Source organism: Erinaceus europaeus, chromosome 1, assembly GCF_950295315.1.
Source record: "Erinaceus europaeus chromosome 1, mEriEur2.1, whole genome shotgun sequence".
Classification (NCBI taxonomy): Eukaryota; Metazoa; Chordata; class Mammalia; order Eulipotyphla; family Erinaceidae; genus Erinaceus; species Erinaceus europaeus.
In genome coordinates, this window is record NC_080162.1 from 115348679 (window position 1) to 115361037 (window position 12359).

At 46.2% G+C, this 12359-nt stretch overlaps 1 long non-coding RNA gene across 1 annotated transcript; it reads right to left on the bottom strand.

Moving 5' to 3' along the window:
- Positions 1–326: 326 nt before the first annotated feature.
- LOC132541986 (uncharacterized) lies at positions 327–7585 on the bottom strand. The gene is made up of 3 exons (XR_009553105.1): positions 7434–7585; positions 1635–1734; positions 327–1108 (listed from the first exon to the last, which is right to left on the bottom strand). It is a non-coding gene; the product is annotated as an uncharacterized LOC132541986 (long non-coding RNA).
- Between the last annotated feature and the right edge of the window lie 4774 nt (positions 7586–12359).

The following is a 12359-nucleotide window of genomic DNA, read 5'->3' on the forward strand; positions in this document are numbered from 1 at the left end:
GGATAGGACAGAGAGAAATGGAGAGAGGAGGGGAAGACAGAGAGGAGGAGAGAAAGATAGACACCTGCAGACCTGCTTCACCGCCTGTGAAGCGACTCCCCTGCAGGTGGGGAGCCGGGGTTCGAACCGGGATCCTTATGCCGGTCCTTGTGCTTTGCGGCACCTGCACTTAACCCGCTGCGCTACAGCCTGACTCCCCAAAACATTTACTCTTATAGAATTTTTTGTGAATTACTTGACATTTTGAGAATAAGTACAGTTTATTTACTTAGTTGGTTAGTTATTTTTACCAGAGGATTGATCGTCTCTGGATTACAGTGGAACAGAGGGTTAGAACCTGAGACTTCAGAGCCTCAGACATGAAAGTCTCTTTGCATAACCATTATCCTATCTACCGCCACCCAGTAAGTATAGTTTAAATACTTCGTGGGGACAGAACCATAGTATAGCGCTTGTGTTATTTCCCCACCTGACACCAGAGGGCAGTATTTGACTGCTTCAAAGACTTAATCCCCACCCTCTCTGTAGTTGTGAAGTATCTTGGGGATTCTGAGCTGCTCTAGGAATAGGCCTGAGGTATATTTCAGAATGATTTCAATCCAGGTAGAGACTTCTGAGAAAACTGTTTCTTTAAGACATTTGACTATTACTGTTTTTACTGTTACCAGAATGAGCTCCGGCCCAGAATCTGTTAGTGAAGAGCACACAAGTTCAGACACTTTAAATTTTGTGAAGACACAGATAGCAGAACCTCAGTCTCAGAGGTTTTCATTCATCAGCTCTAAAATGACACCTGAACAGGGGTGTTTCTAGCAAGTCTCCAGGTGGTGCTGCTGATCTAGGGGCCACACCTGGGAACACTAACCACTCCTAGACCACAGAAGTGACCAGAGTTTGAAAGTCAACACAGTTACACGTCCACAGTTTCAGTGCTTTCTTTGTGAGATATTCTTCGACTCAACTTAGAATGGACTTTCTCTGCATCCTGTTGCATTTCACATTCAGATAAAGTCCATTTCATGTTTATAATGTCCTGTTGCTCCTCACAGGGTTACATCTTTGAAACTGACCAGCAATAGTCATTGATTTCATTCAGTGTTTCTAGCACCTGAAGAAATGGAATACAATGACATTACAGCTTTGAAACAGTGAAAAGTGATGCTTTTCAAATTAAGATTATTTTAATTTAATTTCTTTTATCATCTTTACTTACTGGATAGAAACAGCCAGAAATCGAGAGGGAAGGGCATGATAGAGACAGAGAGACACCTGCAGCCCTGCTTCACCACTCGCAAAGCTTTCCCTCTGCAGGTGGGGACCGAGGGCTCAAACCCAGGTCCTTACGCACTGTAACATGTGCCCTCAACCAGGCACACCACCAGCCAGCCTCTTCAAATAAACTTTTAAATAATGGCTTCTTTTATATAAACTTCAGATGAATAATATTTCATGCTTACATTTGAAATATATTGCAAGTGAAAGCTTTAACTCTCCATCTGTCTGTCTCATAGATCTCTCCCATCTGTGTGCCTGTCTTAAGAAATGGCATAGACTGTGCCATTTCTGCAAAGTCTGTGCTTATCTCCTCTAGAAAATTAAAGCATAAGGATGGCAATGTTTGCTTTCATACTTACATGAAACACAAGAATTGACTCTGTTCAGTTGAAATAAAATGACGTATTGAGCTGATTCTGTAATGTCTGCAGATTTGTTGTGCAGTAAATTAAGAGTTGCCTTTAAAAGAAAAAAGACAATTACCCAATTGTTGTATTCATGTGCAGAATCTAAAGAACTAAAGCGCATGCACTTGAAGGGCCTCGTGCCTGAGGCTCTGAGTTTTCAGGTTCAATCCCCAGCACCATCATAAGCCAGAACTGAGGGGTGCTCTAGTCTCTCTCTCTCTCTCTCCTTCTGTCTTTCTCTACATCTTTAAATTACTTTATTAAAAAAAAAAAAAAAAAAGCAGGGAGCCGGACGGTAGCTCAGCAGATAAGCGCACTTGGCACAAAGCGCAAGGAGAAGAGTAAGGATCCCAGTTCGAGCCCCCGGCTCCCCATCTGCAGGGGAGTGGCTTCACAGGTGGTGAAGCAGGTCTGCAGGTGTCTGTCTTTCTCTCCCCCTCTCTGTCTTCCCCTCCTCTCTCCATTTCTCTCTATCCTATCTAACAACAACGACATCAATAACAACAACAATAAGAAACAAGGGCAACAAAAGGGGAAATAAAATTAATTAAATTAAATAAATCACATGTACTTGAAAAGAAAGAAGCCAAACTGTGTCTAAGATTGTGTGAGAACTGTGTGGTTTTGTTTTTGCTTGTGGTTTGTATTTGAGAGGACAAACTATTTTATTTAACAGTTTGCATTTAGGAGAAGTAGCAGCCCCTGCCTCAGAAGAAACTCTTGAATCAAAAGGCACTGGCACTCACACAGGACAAAGGTGCCTGAGGTCAGGTCTTGGTCCCAGAACCCACCCCAGCGCTAACCAAGGGGCACAGATATTGACTGCCCTTTGCAAGGCCAGCTTTTCCCAGAGAGATAAGAACAAACGTGTCCCATCATGATTGCCTATGAAACACTAGAAAATATTCTCAAAAAAAAAAAAAGATTCTCTGGGTCACTCCTAGATCAAGCAAACCAGGAAAATGCAAAGCACTTGTGCGGGTTTCCCATGTCCACAATTTCTACACTTAGATTTAAAATCCCAAGCAAACTCTGCTCCCCATCAGAACCTATAGAGATGTTCTCCTACTGATTTTTATAAACATTTAAATCTTTCTTATGCAGTCTCTTTACACTTAACAAGAATGAAGAGTTAAGAACAGTCGATAGGGCCAGGTGGTGTGGTACACCTGGTTGAGCGCACATGTTACAGTTCACAAGAACCCAGGTTTGAGCCCCCGGCCCCACTTGCAGGGGGAATGCTTCACAAGTGGTGAAGCAGGGCTGCAGGTGTCTCTCTGTCTCTCTCCCTATCTCCCCCTTTCTTTTCAATTTCTGGCTGTATCTATCCAATAAACAAATAAAGATAATAATTTTTTTTAAATAAAAAAAAAAACAGGTGGTCTGGGAGGTGGCGTAGTGGTAAAGCTTTGGACTCTCAAGCATGAGGTCCCAAGTTCGATCCCCAGCAGCACATGTGCCAGAGTGATGTGTGGTTCTTTCTGTCTCCTCCTATCTTTCTCATAAATAAATAAAATCTTAAAAAAAAAAAAAAAAAAGAAAAAGAAAGAATAGTTGATGAACGGTGGGGGAGACAGCATAATGGTGATGCAAAGAGAATCTCCTGCGTAAGGCTCCAAAGTCCCAGGTTCAATCCCTGCCCCCATCATCATAAACCAGAGCTGAGCAGTGGTGTATCCCATTGAGTGAACACATTACCAAGTGCAAGGAACCCAGGTTCAAACCCCAAGTCCCCACCTACAGAGGACACGCTTTATGAGGATTGAAGCAGGTCTGCAGGTGTTTTTCTTACTTTCTCCCGCTCTATCTTCCCATCTCCTCTCAATTTCTCTCTGTTGTATCAAATAAAAGAAAGAAAAAAAGTGGCTGCCAGGAGCAGTGGATTCAATGTGTAGGCACCAAGATCCACAAATAATCCTGGTGGCAAAAATAAATAAGTAAATAAATATAAAATTAAAGTTTAAAATGTACTCTTGTGAGCCAGCAAGATTAATCACCTAAGAGGCTGCCTATCTGGACCACACAATCCAGTTTTTAACCTGGCTCCCACCAAACTAAGGGAAGCTTCAGTGCTGTGAAATTTTGCCCTCTCTTCCCCCTCTCTCTTTTTCTTTTTTTATTTTCCAGATAGAGAATAAGAGATGGATACACCCCTTACTAGTGGTATACCTGGCTAAGTACACATGACAGTATGCAAGGACCCAGGCTCAAGTCCCTGGTCCCCACCTGCAGGGGAGAAGCTTTATGAGTGGTGAAGCAGGGCTACAGGTGTCTCTGTCTCTTTCCTCTTCCTCTCTCTCCCCCCTCTCTGTCTTTATTATTTATTAGAGACATCCAGAAATCTAGAGGAAGAGGGTAACAGAGAGAGAGAGAAACAGTGATTCAGGAGATTGCGCATTGGATAAGGCTTTGGACTCTCTAGCATGAGCTCAATCCCCAGCAGCTCATGTATCAGAGTGATGTCTGGTTCTTTCTCTCCCCTCCTATATTTCTCATTAATAAATTGAAATCTTAAAAAGAGAGAGAAAGAGAGAGAGAGGAACAGAGAGACGCCATCAGCACTGCTTCACCACTTGCAAAGCTTTCCCCCTGTAGGTGGGGACCAGGGCTCGAACCAGGGTCCTTGTACAGTGTAACATGTGTGCTCATCCAGGTGTGCCACCACCCAGCCCCTCTCTTTCCCTATCTCCTCTTCTATAAACTTCTCTCTATCTCTATCCAATAATAAATAAATAAATATTGACAACAATGAGATACCACTTCACTCCTGTGAGAATGTCATACATCAGAAAAGGTAGCAGCAGCAAATGCTGGAGAGGGTGTGGGGTCAAAGGAACCCTCCTACACTGCTGGTGGGAATGTCAGTTGGTCCAGAACAGTCTGGAGAACTCTCAGAAGGCTAGAAATGGACCTACCCTATGATCCTGCAATTCCTCTCCTGGATATATCCTAAGGAACCCAACATATCCATCCAAAAAGATCTGTGGACACATATGTTCTTAGCAGCACAATTTGTAATAGCCAAAACCTGGAAGCAACCCAGGTGTCCAACGACAGATGAGTGGCTGAGCAAGTTGTATATATTTACAATGGAATACTACTCAACTATTAAAAATGGTGACTTCACCATTTTCAGCCGATCTTGGGATGCATTGGATCGACCTTCTCGTGGTGCATCCCGTGAGTACCCATTCATTGGGGAAACTGACGATCCTTCCTAGCCGACTGAATCCACATGGATCCCAGTCACTTTCAAAGCCAGCAACAAGCAGCTCCTAACAGCTTTCAAGCTGTTGGTCCTGCTCTTCGAGTCCTCCAACTTAATGTTGAGGGGCTGTCCTTTGCCAAACGCATTCTTATTGGTCATTTCCCACGTCTACGCTCGACCGGACCTGCCAGTATACGCGGATATCTTCGCCCACCCTGTCCAACACTTGACGTCTCGTCATCCAATCTTGTCTCCTATGCCTACACTGAACTTCTCTGTTCCAGACTCTTGGAAACAGAGTTGGCAGTCAGCTGAGGTAAAGAACAAACACCTCATCACAGACCCCTGTAAACGTCAACCCGGCTTTGACCTAGCACGTTATGATTGGGCCCTCCTCAATCACTATCGAACAGGCCATGGCCGGTGCGCTGCTATGTTCCATCGCTGGGGAGCCAGAGACACCCGAACTGCCCCTGCAGCTACAGACAGACTATGACCCACATAGTCAGCGACTGCCACCTCTCCAGATTCAAAGGAGGTCTCGAAACTTTACATCAGGCTCAACCTGACGCTGTTGACTGGCTACGGAAGAAGGGCAAACGCTAGAAGAAGAAGCCGATCTTGGCTAGACCTTGAAAAATTCATGTTAAGTGAAATAAGTCAGAAATAGAAGGATGAATATGGGATGATCTCACTCTCAGGCAGAAGTTGAAAAACAAGAACAGAAAAGAAAACACAAGTAGAACCTGAACTGGAATTGGCATATTGCACCAAAGTAAAAGACTCTGGGGTGGGTGGATGGGGAGAATACAGATCCAAGAAGGGTGACAGAGGACCTAGTGGGAGTTGTATTGTTATATGGAAAACTGGGAAATGTTATGCATGTACAAACTATTGCATTTACTGTTGAATGTATAACATTAATTCCCAATAAAGAAACTAAAATAAATAAATAAATATTACTAGGCACACCCTGCCTCAACCACCTCCCCAGACTGGATCTTGTGTAGAAATCTCAGAGGAGACTTTATACCCCCCCACCCCCCCCCCACACACACACCCAAGAATGCCACAGGTGCCTTAAAAGGAAGGGTTTACATGGACTAATGACAGGCTGTCAAAAATAGTTCTGGAAAAATAAACAGAGATGGAGAGGGGGCAACAAACGCTGCACTTGAAGGGGCCCAGACAGGCAGGATGGGGGAGCTGAGGGTCAGTCCTGGGAGGAAGGAGGCACTGTCAGCCTCAGGGAGGGGAGCCTGGGGCACAGCCAACATCACTGTCACCCCAGCCCTCCCGCAGCTAGGAGGCCAGCTAGGGCTGGGACAAACAGGCATGCCTGGAAGTGGCTTCCTGGAAGCTGAGGTCCTCTTGGGAGAGTTCAGACTGGGAAAAGAAGCCAGCTGTTTGGATGGGGGGGGAGGGGTGTGTGTGTGTGGGGGGGGGAGCAGGTTACTCATTTGCAAGCTCCCAAACAGGGTCCCCAGGGTACACCAACCCAGGTGGCCCAGCCAGACACACACCCTCAGGGGCAACTATCACTCCAGAGTCCCCAGGGATTCCAGGGCCAGAGTGACCATGGGTGGGTGGTCCTCTCAGACCCACAGAACAGACCCTGCAGCTGGCATGGCCATGGAGACCCATCCAGAGTTCAGCAGGTTTACAACTGTTCTTTTATTTTTATTTACTTATTTGTTTATTTTTTTTGCCTCCAGGGTTATCACTCCTGATGGCCACTTTTTTTCCATTTTGTTGTTGTTGTCATTTTTATTGCTGTTGTTGTTGGATAGGACAGAGAAAGGGAGAGAAAGACACCTATAGACCTGCTTCACACTTGTAAAGCGACCCTCTGCAGGTGGGGAGCCGGAGCCAGGGGCTCAAACCGGGATCCTTGTGCAGATCCTTGTGCTTTATACTTAACCCGCTTAACCTGGTGAGCCGCCGCCCAGCTCCCACAACTGTTCTTTTAAATGCCACTGTGGCGGTGGGGTTAGGGGTAGCATAGCATAATGGTTATGCAAAAAGGTTTCCATGTCAAACGCACAGTTTTCTGTACCTGCAAGTCAGAAAGAGAGGGCTCAGGAAAAGCCAGCAAAAGGCATGGTGCACCTTGACCTTAGACTTCCGGACTCCAGAACTACAAGAGAATAAGCCTCTGCTGTACAATTCATCACATCTGTTTTATGGCAGCCAGCACTGACTGACTGACACAGCGGCCTTTGGCCTTTCTGATCCCTGGCCATGAAATGGAGCCTGGAATCCACGCCTTTCCCTGAGCTGCTCCTCTGTGTTTCTAGCCCTGTGAGAGGAGGCCCAGTTGTGGACTGTCCACACAGAGGGCAGGGGCTGTTGTCTGCTCATCCAGGCCAAGCTAATGAGACTCTCAGACAAATGTATGACCTCCTCCTCCACCTGCATCCCTGTAGCTTCTCCTGGACCTAGCCACAGTCACGGCCCCAACATTGTGAGCTCAGGGTCCCCACCACCCTCCAGTGATCACTAGAATAGCTGAATGACAAACAAAGGACTCACTGACAACTTACAAGTTGGGAGATCTGTAGGCAATAGAGGCAGTCAAGCAAGCTTCAGAATGAGGATGTGAAGGACAGGTGGTGGTGCTCTCAAGAGAGTGTGAGGGCCTCTGGTCCTGACTTGCAAGGGGGAAGCGTCATCTGTGGTGGAGCAATTCTGCAAGTGTCTCTCCTCTCTCCCTTTCACCCTCTATCAAAGAGAAGGGGGTAGAAGGAATGGGAACAGTGGATTTTACAGGCACTGAGCCCCAATGATAACCCTGGTGGCAAGAATCAAGGAGGGAGGATGAGGAGGAAAAAGAGACGATAATGGTGGTATAGTAGGAGGAGAAGGAAGAGAAGGAGGAGGAGGGAGAGGAGGAGGAGGAGGAAAAAGAGGAGGAGGAGGAAGCGGGGGTCTGGCTTTATAAAGAGTAGAGCTGGGGTGCCAGGCAGTAGCGCACCTGGTTGAGTGCACACATTACTGTGCACATGGATGCAGGTTTGAGCCCCTGGTCCCCACCTGCAGAGGGAAAACTTCACAAGTGGTGAAGCAGGTCTGCAGATGTCTCTCTGTCTCTCTCCCTCTCTATCCTCCCCTCCCTTCTCAATTTCTGTCTCTATCCAATAATAAATAATAAAATAAATCTAATTATTTTTAAAAGGAGAACTGACATGATAAAATAATTTGTTCAGGGACTGGGCAGTAGCGCACCTGGTTAAGCATACATAGTATAAAGCACAAGGACACATTCAAGGATTCCGGTCACTTCACAAGTGGTGAATCAGGTCTGCAGGTGTCTATCTTTCTCTCTCCTTCTCTATCTTCCCCTCTCTCTGTCCTACCAAATAAAATGAAGAGGAAAAAAAAAGGTTGCCAGGAGCAGTGGATTCATAGTGCAGGCAGAGCCCCAGCAATGGAGGTAAAAAAAAAAATAGTTTGTACAGTGACCTAGGTGGTGGCACAGTGAATACAACATTGGACTCTCAAATCCTGAAGTTGATCCCCATCATCTCATGTGCCTGAGTTCTCTCTCTTTTTTAAGATACAGTTATTGTTTTAATTATTATTTTTCTTATTAGATAGAGACAGAAACTGAAAGGGAAGGGGGAGATTAAGAGGGAGAGAGGCACCTAAAGTCCTGCTTCACCACTTGTGAAACTTCCCCCCTATAGGTGGGGACCAGGGCCTTGAACCCAGGTTCTTGCACACTGTACTGTGTGCACTTAACCAGGTGCGCCACTGCCTGGCCCCTTAGTTCATCCCCCCCTCCTTCACTCCCTCCCTCCCCCATCATTAATAAAATACTTCTAGTAGACTTTACATATTTTGGAGCTTTTTTTTAAAATCACGCATAATTAAGATGGGTATGCTCATAGAAGAACATGCAATGATCACACAGCTTGTGTACAGAAAACGGCCACACAAGCTCAGTGGGGCATGCACCTTAGATCAGGGAGGGCTCACACAGTGCTCCCTCCATTGACCACTTTCATTCAGCCCGGGCCTTTGGATTCTTATCAGTCAGGGTCTGTCTCACGCCAATCAAAGCCAAAAGGAAGTAACAGAATTACTTCACCCTAGAAGCAGTAAGCCTCAGTCCAGCCTGATTTTGCTTTTCTTTTTCTTTTTTAAATTTATTGGAGAGAGGTGATAGAGAACAGAGAGAGACAGAGAGACACCTGCAACACTGCTTCACCACTCGCAAAGCTTTCCCCCTGAAGGTGGGGACTGGGGGCTAAAACCTGGGTCCTTATGCATTGTAACATGTGCACTCAACCAGGTGCATCACCACCCGGCCCCTGGTTTTGCTTTTCTTAATACTGGAATCCCTCTAAGTTTTTAGTGAAGAGAAGGGTGCAAAGTTGCAAAACAGTTTTTGATGAACTGAGCACATCCTTCTCCTCTCAGTGTGCTTCCCCTATTTGGCTGAGAAGTTACCCAGGCAATGACATTCTTTGGGGGCCCAAGTCTCACAGCAGCCTCTCTGCGACCCCTCAACTACTTATGTCTCAAAACACTATCCTTCCCCTTTCCCCTAGTTCTGAAGTTTCAACTCAGGGCCCTTCTTGTGCTTCTCAGGCTGAGTGATGAGGAAATATAACAACTGAGAGGTTGAGCAAGGGTGACCCCCCAAATAGGGCTGGAGTGGGGGAGGTCACAGGGCACTGGAGATTTCCTAATCCACAAAGGAACAAGTTCTGAGAAAGCAGGCTGGCTGCTGGGCAGACCAAGTGTGCTGCCAGGAGGCACAGCTTTGGCCTTTGACCCTGCGATATGGGGCCTTTGTTTTCAAGAAGCCCAGAACTGAAGTCACATGCTTGCCCATGTGCCTTAGTTGGACCATATGACTTCTTAAAGTCTATTCATGGCCATCATAACTGTGACTCACCTTATAGGAGCAACTCCCTGTCCAGGCAATCTGAGCCCTTTGAAAGGAGACAGGGCAGGGGCCAGGCAGTGGTGCACCTGATTAAGCGCACACATTATAATGCGCAAGGACCCAGGCACCAGACCCCCGGCCCCCACCTGCAGGGGGATAGCTTCACAAGTGGTGAAATAGGCTGCAGGTGTTTCTCTGTTTCTCTCTCTCTCAATCTCCCTCTCTACTCTCTCTATCCAATAATAAATATATAAAAGGTTTTAAAAAGAAAGAAAAACAGAGAGAAGTGGCCAGTCCTCACCCTATGTCATGGGTGACTTATGCCTCCTTCCAAAGATCTACCCACCTAGATATGCTACCACGATCACTCAAAAGTAACCTTGCTGGAGGGCTGGAGAGACTGCATAATGGTTATGCAAGAGACTCTTTAGCCTGAGGCTCTGAGGTCCCAGGTTCAACCCCTAGCACCATTACAAGTCAGAGCTGAGCTATGCTTGTTCTCTCTCTCTCTCTCTCTCTCTCTCTCTCTCTCTCTCTCTCTAATAAGTAATAATGTTTCAATGTGCAAGTACTTGGGTTCAAGCCTCTAGCCTCCACCTATGAGGGGGGAGCTTTATGAAAGTTGAAGCAATGTTGCAGGTGTCTCTCTCCTTCTCTGTCTCCCCCTTCCCTCTTAATTTCTCTCTGTCTCAGAACTGTGAAGTTAGCATAATATTTATGCTAAATCATGCCTGAGGCTCTGAAGTTCCAGGTTCAATCTCCAATGCCACCATAAAACAGAGTTGAGCTGCACTCTGTTAAAAAAAAAAACTAATCAATTTCTCTCTGTCTCTATCCAAAATAAATAAATAAATAATATATATTGACCTTGCTTAGAAAACGGATCTTTGAAAATGGAATTGAAGGAAGGGTGTTAAAAAGAAATAAGGGCAAAAAAATAAAAAAGAAAAGAAAGAAGAAGAAGAAGGAGAAGGAGAAGGAGAAGGAGAAGAAGGAGAAGAAGGAGAAGAAGAAGGAGAAGAAGGAAGGGTGTTGAGCTGAGGTCTAAGGCTCTGTTGGGTAAAGGTCACTCCTAGAATCAATGACTCTGTTTTTAAACTTTTTTCATGAGATCAAGATAGGGAGAGAGAAGACAGTGAGATCAATGCAGCACTCTGGCATCTGTGGTGCTGAGGTTCAAAACTGGGACTTCATGCTTGGAAACCCAAAGCTCTGCCACTACACCACATCTCAGACCCCAAGCCAGGGTTTTTTCTAGCGTTAGAACAGGAGACAACACAGAAACACAAGGTAGGGTGCCAGGCAGAAATGAAGACAGAGAATGAGCTGAGAGTTCTAAAATCTATGCACCCCCAGAGGACAGGAGAGAGATACAGAGACAGCTTCTCCTGCTGAGTCTCCAAGCAGCCCAGCTGATGCCCAAGTTTTGGACTTCGGTCTGTGAGAGAATTCATTTCGATTGCCAATCAAGCTTTTGTGACAACAGCCTTGGGAACTAATACAGCCACCCAGCCAGGATGTCAAGACAGAATCTATTATTGCCTTTCCTAACAAAGCATCTGCTTTTAAAGTGTTCTTCTTCTTCTAGCGTTTGCCCTTCTTCCGTAGCCAGTCAACAGCGTCAGGTTGAGCCTGATGTAAAGTTTCGAGACCTCCTTTGAATCTGGAGAGGTGGCAGTCGTTGACTATGTGGGTCATAGTCTGTCTGTAGCCGCAGGGGCAGTTCGGGTCGTCTCTGGCTCCCCAGCGATGGAACATAGCGGCGCACCGGCCATGGCCTGTTCGATAGTGATTGAGGAGGGCCCAGTCATAACGTGCTAGGTCAAAGCCGGGTTGACGCTTGCAGGGGTCTGTGATGAGGTGTTTGTTCTTTACCTCAGCTGACTGCCAACTCTGTTTCCAAGAGTCTGGAACAGAGAAGTTCAGTGTAGGCGTAGGGGACCAGATTGGGTGACAAGACGTCAAGCGTTGGACAGGGTGGGCGAAGATATCCGCGTATATTGGCAGGTCCGGTCAAGCGTAGACGTAGGAAATGAACTTAGATGATGCCGCATCCCGACGAATATCTGGCGGGGCGATGTTGCTAAGAACTGGCAGCCATGGAACCGGGGTGGAACGGATGGTTCCAGAAATTATCCTCATGGAGGAATATAATTTGGAATCGACCAAGTGGACATGGGGGCTATGGAACCATACTGGGGCACAGTATTCTGCAGTGGAATAGCATAATGCCAGAGATGATGATCGTAGTGTGAAAGCGCTCGCACCCCATGAGGAGCTGGCCAGTCATGCAATGATGTTATTCCTTGTGCCCACCTTTGCTGCAGTTTTTATGAGATGTTCGTGAAATGACAGAGTGCGATCGAGAGTAACGCCAAGATAGACTGGCTGGGCTTCATGCCGGATTCTCGTATCACCAAGCTGCACATTAAGCTCACGCGAGGCCGAGGCATGGTGTAGATGGAAAACAGATGATACCGTTTTTGCAGTGCTAGGGATTAGTCGCCATTTTTTACAGTAATCAGATATCAGAGACATGTCTTTCGTGAGTGTTTCCTCGAGGATGTCGAACTTG